Source organism: Arachis ipaensis, chromosome B05 (assembly GCF_000816755.2).
Source record: "Arachis ipaensis cultivar K30076 chromosome B05, Araip1.1, whole genome shotgun sequence".
Classification (NCBI taxonomy): Eukaryota; Viridiplantae; Streptophyta; class Magnoliopsida; order Fabales; family Fabaceae; genus Arachis; species Arachis ipaensis.
Genome location: NC_029789.2, coordinates 95086091 through 95094665, shown reverse-complemented (window position 1 = coordinate 95094665; position 8575 = coordinate 95086091).

Genomic DNA, 8575 nt, shown 5'->3' with positions numbered 1-8575 from the left:
GGGTTTATATAGGGGTGGGGGAAGGGTTAGGTTTCGTGTTTTAGGGTTGGGTTTGGGAGGGAAATGATTTTGAATTTGGAAGTAGGTGGGGTTTTTGGGGAAGAGTGGATGGATGTGATTGGTGAGGGGTATTTGGGGAAGAGATATGGAGGTGATTGGTGAAGGGTATTTGGGGAAGTGTGTTATGAAAGGGTGTGAAGATGAGAGAAGAAGAGGTGGGGTAGGTGGGGATCCTGTGGGGTCCACAGATCCTGAGGGGTCAAGGACTTAGCATCCCTGCTCTATTTAGGGCGTGCAAAACGCCCCTATAGTGCACTTCTGGCGTTAAACGCCATGTTGCTGCTTGTTTCTGGCGTTTAACGCCAGCTTTTCTCCCATTATTGGCGTTAAACGCTAGTCTGGTGCCTGTTTCTGGCGTTAAACGCCAGCTTGATTCTTCTTTTTGGCGTTAAACACCAGACTGATGCTTCTTACTGGCGTTTAAACGCCAATAAGCTCTTCCTCTAGAGTGAGTTGTTTTTCATGCTGTTTTTCCGTCTGTTTTTGATTTTTCAGTTGTTTTGTGACTTCTCATGATCATCAACCTAAAGAAAACATAAAATAACAATGGAAAATAAATAGATATAATTAATAACATTGAGTTGCCTCCCAACAAGCACTTCTTTAGTGTCAATAGCTTGACAATAAGCTCTCATGGAGCCTCACAGATAATCAGAGCAAGGTTGGGGCCTCTCAACACCAAACTTAGAGTTTGGTTGTGGCCTCCCAATACCAAACTTAGAGTTTGAATGTGGGGGTTTTGCTTGACTCTGTATTGAGAGAAGCTTTTCATGCTTCCTCTCCATGGTTACAGAAGGAGAACCTTGAGTCTTGAATACAAGGTAGTCCTCATTCAACTGAAGGACTAACTCTCCTCTGTCAACATCAATCACAGCTTTTGCTGTGGCTAGGAAATATCTGCCAAGGATGATGGATTCATCCTCATCCTTCCCAGTGTCTAGGATTATGAAATCAGCAGGGATGTAAAGGCCTTCAACCTTCACTAGCACGTCCTTTACTAGTCCATAAGCCTGTTTCATTGATTTGTCTGCCATCTCTAGTGAGATTCTTGCAGCTTGTACCTCAAAGATTCCTAGTTTCTCCATTACAGAGAGTGGCATGAGGTTTATCCCTGACCCTAGGTCACATAGAGCCTTCTCAAAGGTCATGGTGCCTATGTTACAAGGTATGATGAATTTTCCAGCATCCGATTTTTTTTTAGGCAATGTCTGCCTTATTAATGCACTCAGTTCATTGGTGAACAAGGGGGGTTCATCCTCCCAAGTCTCATTACCAAATAACTTGGCATTTAGCTTCATGATTGCTCCTAGATACTTAGCAAATTGCTCTTCAATGATGTCTTCATCCTCTTCAGAGGAAGAATATTCATCAGAGCTCATGAATGGCAGAAGAAAGTTCAATGGAATCTCTATGGTCTCTGTGTGAGTCTCAGATTCCTTTGGTTCCTCAAAGGGGAACTCCTTTCTGTCCAGAGGACATCCCATGAGGCTTTTCTCACTGGGACTCACGTCCTCCTCACTCTCTCTAGGTTCGGCCATGTTGGTCATGGTTATGGCCTTGCACTCTCTCTTGGGATTTTCTTCTGTATTTCTTGGGAGAGTACTGGGAGGAGTTTCAGTAATCTTCTTACTCAGCTGACCCACCTGTGCCTCCAAATTTCTAATGGAGGACCTTGTTTCATTCATGAAACTTAGTGTGGTCTTGGATAGATCAGAGACTATGGTTGCTAGGCCAGAATGGCTCTGTTCAAAATTTTCTGTCTGTTGCTGAGAAGATGATGGAAAAGGCTTGCTATTGCTAAACCTATTTCTTCCACCATTATTGTTGAAACCTTGTTGAGGCTTCTGTTGGTCCTTCTATGAGAAATTTGGATGATTTCTCTATGAAGGATTATAGGTGTTTCCATAGGGTTCTCCCATGTAATTCACCTCTGCCATTGCAGGGTTCTCAGGATCATAAGCTTCTTCTTCAGAAGATGCTTCTTTAGTACTGTTGGATGCAGCTTGCAATCCATTCAGACTCTGAGAAATCATATTGACTTGCTGAGTCAATATTTTATTCTGAGCCAATATGGCATTCAGGGTTTCAATTTCAAGAACTCCCTTCTTCTGAGGCATCCCATTGTTCACAAGATTCCTCTCAGAGGTGTACATGAACTGGTTATTTGCAACCATTTCAATAAGTTCCTGAGCTTTTGCAGGGGTTTTCAGATGAAGAGATCTTCCTGCAGAATGGTCCAATAATATTTTTGACAACTCAGATAGACCATCATAGAATATACATATGATGCTCCATTCTGGAAGCATGTCAGTAGGACACCTTTTAATCAGTTGCTTATATCTTTCCCAAGCTTCATAGAGAGACTCTCCTTCCTTCTGTCTGAAGGTTTGGATTTCCACTCTAAGCTTGCTCATCTTTTGAGGTGGAAATAATTTGGCCAGGAAAGCACTGACCAGCTTATCCCAAGAGTTTAGGCTTTCCTTAGGTTGTGAATCCAACCATGTTCTAGCTCTGTCTCTTACAGCAAAATGGAAAAGCATAAGCCTGTAGACCTCGGGATCAACCCCATTGGTCTTGACAGTGTCACAGATTTACAAGAATTCAGCTAAGAACTGATGAGGATCTTCCATTGGAAGTCCATGAAACTTGCAATTCTACTGCATTAGAGAAATTAATTGAGGCTTAAGCTCAAAGTTGTTTGCTCCAATTGCAGGGATTGAGATGCTTCTTCCATAGAAGTTGGAAGAGGGTGCAATAAAGTCACCAAGCATCTTCCTTACATCTCCACCATTGCTATTGGGTTTGGCCATGTCTCCTTCTTTTTCGAAAATTTATGTCAGGTTCTCTCCAGAGAGTTGTGCTTTAGCTTCCCTTAGCTTCCTCTTCAGAGTCTTTTCAGGTTCAGGATTAGCTTCAACAAGAATATTCTTATCCTTGTTCCTCCTCATATGAAAAAGAAGAGAACAGAAAAGAAAATATGGAATCTTCTATGTCACAGTATAGAGATTCCTTATGTCAGTATAAGAAGAGAAGAATAGAAGAAGGAGAAGAGAAAAATTCGAACACAGAGAAGAAGCTGGGGTTCGAATTTTGAGTGGGAGAGAAGTTTCGAATTTAATTTAAAATAAAAGGAAAATTTTTTTGTTGTTATTTTAAATTGTAGTTATAATTCGAAAATTAAAAAGGAAAATAAAATTAAATTAAAAATTAAAGCAATTAGTTAATTAAAAGAATTTTGAAAAAGGGTGAGGAGTTTTCAAAAATTAAAGAGAGAAAATTAGTTAGGTAGTTTTGAAAAAGATAAGAATTTTAAAAATCAAACAATAAGTTAAGTGGTTAATTGAAAAAGATTTGAAAATCAAATTTGAAAAGATAAGAAGTTAGAAAAGATTTTGAAATTAAGTTTTGAAAAAAAAAGATATGATTGGGATTTATTTTGAAAAAGTTTTGACAAAGAAATTTAAAAAGATTTGATTTTTAAAATTAAAGTTAATTACTTGACTAACAAGAAACAAAAAGATATGATTCTAAAATTTAAACATTGAACCTTTCTTAATAGGCAAGTAACAAACTTTAAAAATTTTGAATCAATCACATTAATTGTTAGTAAAGATTTTGAAATTATGAAATGAAATTAAGAAAAAGATTTTGAAAATCATTTTAAAAAGTTTTCGAAAAAAATGAGAAAGATTTGATTTTCTGAAAAGGTTTTGAAAAGATAAGATTTTTAAATTGAAAATTTGATTCGACTTATAAGAAACAACTAGATTTTAATTTTTTTTAAAAAGTCAACTCAAATATTCAAATTTTATGAGAAGAAAAAGGGAAAGATATTTTTTTTTATTTTTGAATTTTTAATGATGAAAGAGAAAAACAATGAAAAGAATCAAAATATGAGAATCCTGAATCAAAACACACAATGCATGCAAGAATACTTTGAATGTCAAGATGAACACCAAGAACACTTTGAATGTCAAGATGAACATCAAGAACATGTTTTTGAAAATTTTTAAGAAAAGAAACACTAAGACACCAAACTTAGAAATTTTTAATATTTAGACACTAACAAATTGAAAATGCATATGAAAAACAAGAAAAGACACAAAACATGAAAATGCAAAAATCAAACAAAGAAGATCATCAAGAACAACTTGAAGATCATGAAGAACACCATGCATGAATTTTTTCAAAAATTTAAAGAAAAGTTACAAAGATGCAATTGGCACCAAACTTACAATTTGACACTAGACTCAAACAATAAACATAAAATTTTTTTGGTTTTTTATGATTTTATTAAATTTTTTTTTGGATTTTTTGAAAATTAATTGGAAAAAGAAAAATAAGGATTCCAAAATTTTTAATAAGAATTCCAGGAATCATGCAATGTTAGTCTAAAGCTCCGGTCCCGGAATTAGACATGGCTTACTAGCCAGCCAAGCTTTTAGTGAAAGCTCTGGTCCAAAACACTAGACATGGCCAATGGCCAGACAAGCTTTAGCAGATCATTACATACAACAGCTAATTTGCTGAGAAAGACAAAGAAGCTCTTCTAAGGATAGTTGAAACCTCGGTCCAAAAGATTAGACATGGCTTAACAGCCAGCCAGGATTCAACATATCTCATGAAACTCTAGAATTCATTCTTAAAAATTCTGAAGTCATAGAATAATTTATTTTTTGAAAATTTTTCGAAAATAAAAAGAATAAAAACAAAAACTTAAAATTAAAATAAAATTACCTAATCTGAGCAACAAGATGAACCGTCAGTTGTCCAAACTCGAACAATCCCCGGCAACGGTGCCAAAAACTTGGTGCGTGACAGAATTGTTAGTTCCCTGGTGACGGCACCAAAAACTTGGTACGCACGTTCATAATCTCAATTCTCTTTCACAACTTCGCACAACTAACCAGCAAGTGCATTGGGTCGTCCAAGTAATAAACCTTACGTGAGTAAGGGTCGATCCCACGGAGATTGTTGGCTTGAAGCAAGCTATGGTCATCTTGTAAATCTCAATCAGGCAGATTCAAATGGTTATGGAGATTTGATAATTAAAATATAATTAAAATATAAAATAGGATAGAAATACTTATGTAATTCATTGGTGAGAATTTCAGATAAGCGTGTGGAGATGCTTTTGTTCCTTCTGAGCCTCTGCTTTCCGAATGCTTTCATCCAATCATTCATACTCCTTTCCATGGCAAGCTGTATGTTGGGCATCACCGTTGTCAATGGCTACTTCCCGTCCTCTCAGTGAAAATGGTCCAAATGTCCTGTCACCGCACGGCTAATCATCTGTCGGTTCTTGATCATGTTGAAATAGGATCCAGTGATCCTTTTGCGTCTGTCACTATGCCAAACACTCGCGAGTTTGAAGCTCGTCATAGTCATCCCTTCCCAGATCCTACTTGGAATACCACAGACAAGGTTTAGACTTTCCGGATCTCAAGAATGGCTGCCAATAATTCTAGCTTATACCACGAAGACTCCGATCTTTCGGAATGGAGGCTAAGAGATAAACGCTCAATCCAAGGTAGAACAGAAATGGTTGTCAGGCACGCGTTCATAGGTTGAGAATAGTGATGAGTGTCACGGATCATCATATTCATCATGTTGAAGTACAAGCGAATATCTTAGAATAGGAATAAGCTTGAACTGAATAAGAAAACAATAGTACTTCACATTAATTCATGAGGAACAGCAGAGCTCCACACCTTAATCTATGGTGTGTAGAAACTCTACCGTTGAAAATACATAAGTGATGAAGGTCCAGGCATGGCCGAATGGCCAGCCCCCTAAACATGATCTCCGAACATAAAATTATTCAAAGACTAGCCAAAGATATCAAATAAATCACTAAAAGTAGTTTTTATACTAAACTAGTATCTAGGGTTACAGAAAATGAGTAATTGGTGAAGAAATCCACATCCGGGCCCACTTGGTGTGTGCTTGGGCTGAGCATTGAGCATTCATATGTAGAGACTCTTTTTGGAGTCAAACACTAGGTTGTAGCCTGTTTCTGGCATTTAACTCTGGTTTGCAACCTGTTTCTGGCGTTTAACTTCAGAATAGGGCAGGAAGTTGGTGTTTGAACGCCAGTTTGCGTCGTCAAAACTTGGGCAAAGTATGAACTATTATATATTGCTGGAAAGGCTTGGATGTCTACTTTCCAACGCAATTGAGAGCGCGCCAACTGGGTTTATGGAGCTCCAGAAAATCTATTTCGAGTGCAGGGAGGTCAGAATCTAGCAGCATCTGCAGTCCTTCTTCAGCCTCTGAATCAGATTTTTGCTCAGGTACCTCAATTTCAGCCAGAAAATACCTGAAATCTCAGAAAAACAGACAAACTCATAGTAAAGTCCAGAAATGTAATTTTTATTTAAAAACTAATAAAAATATACTAAAAACTAACTAAATCATACTAAAAACTACTTAAAAACAATGCCAAAAAGCGTATAAATTATCCGCTTATCACAACATCAAACTTAAATTGTTGCTTGTCCCCAAGCAACTGAAAATCAAATAGGATAAAAAGAAGAGAATATACTATAAATTCCAAAATATCAATGAAACTTAGCTCCAATTAGATGAGCGGGACTAGTAGCTTTTTGCCTCTGAATAGTTTTGGCATCTCACTTTATCCTTTGAAGTTCAGAATGATTGGCATCTATAGGAACTCAGAATTTAGATAGTGTTATTGATTCTCCTAGTTCAGTATGTTGATTCTTGAACACAGCTACTTTATGAGTCTTGGCCGTGGCCCTAAGCACTTTGTTTTCCAGTATTACCACCAGATACATAAATGCCACAGACACATAACTGGGTGAAACTTTTCAGATTGTGACTCAGCTTTGCTAGAGTCCCCAATTAGAGGTGTCCAGGGTTCTTAAGCACACTCTTTTTTTTTTTTGCTTTAGACCTCGACTTTAACCGCTCAGTCTCAAGTTTTCACTTGACACCTTCACGCCACAAGCACATGGTTAGGGACAGCTTGGTTTAGCCGCTTAGGCCAGGATTTTATTCCTTTAGGCCCTCCTATCCATTAATGCTCAAAGCCTTGGATCCTTTTTTTTTAACCCTTGCCTTTTGGTTTAAAGGGTTACTGGCTTTTTGCTCTTGCCTTTTGGTTTAAAGAGCTATTGGCTTTTTCTGCTTGCTTTTTCTTTTTTTTTTCTTTTTTTTTCTGCAAGCTTTTGTATTCACTGCTTTTTCTTGCTTCAAGAATCAATTTTATGATTTTTCAGATTATCAATAACAGTTCTCCTTTTTCATCATTCTTTCAAGAGCCAACAAATTTAACATTCATAAAAAACAAATTCAATAGGTAATATTAATTGTCAAATAAACCCATGGTAAATATGTTTTTGAAAATATAAAATAGAACACGCAAGTAACCCTTTAAAAGGTAATATTAATTGTCAAACAAACCCATGATAATCGACAAGAAAAATATAGAAAATAAAGACCGAAATAAATTTTCAACACCAATAAAAAGGAATAAAAAGAAAGAAAGAAAAAGAAAAAGAAAATATAGATAAAGAAAGTAAAAAGAAAAAGAAGGAGAAAACATAATAAAAATAAGAAGAATAATGGAAAAGTGAAGAGGGGAAGAGGAAAATAAAAACCTTGATAATGATGGTGAAAAAGAAGAAGTAGAAAGTGGGAAAGAAGTAAGAAGGAAGAAGGGAGAAGATAGAAATAATAAAGGATAAGAAAAATTAGGATTTGGGGAAGAAAAGATAAGATATTTTGGCTGATCTGGATATTCTGTGCGCCGCATGTGACGCGGACACGTGGGTCACGCGGTCGCGTGGTATGCAATGTGTTCAAGGGATGCGAATGCGTGGAATACGCGGTCGCGTGACTTGATTTGTGCGAATGGCACGAGGGCAGCGACGCGTTCCGCAACTCTTTGTCTCAAACTTATTTTGCCAAAATATTTGGGTGACGCGATCGCGTGAATGGCCATGTTTGGAGGACGACACGGCCGCTTGGGGAACGCGGTCGCGTGGTAAGGCTGGTGCTTCTAGCACGAGTCCAGCCCAGCTCTATCATAACTCTCTATCATACACCTCTTTACGTCGATTTTGCAGGGCCACGCGTTCGCGTGGGTGACACGGACGCGTGGGGAGGCTATTTCACAAACGACGCGGACGCGTCATTGACACGGTCGCGTGGGCATGTTTGTGCCTAAGGCACTCCTCTAGCCACGCTTTCGTGTGACTCTCTGTCCAATTCTCTTTTCTTCAAAACGCACTGGTGACGCGGACGCGTCAGCGACGCTGCTGCGTCGCGTGCATGCTTTTTTTTTTAAATAAAATATGCAGAATGCTCATGCAAACTATATGCAGCTATATGCAGGGTTGATGAGAAGAGTCATTAACATCATAAAAATAAAGTAAAAATAAAACTAAGACTGAAACAGAACGATCATACCATGGTGGTTGTGTCCCACCTAGCACTTTGCTTTTACGTTCTTAAGTTGGATGCTCTTTAGACTCATTCAGCTTCTCTTGGT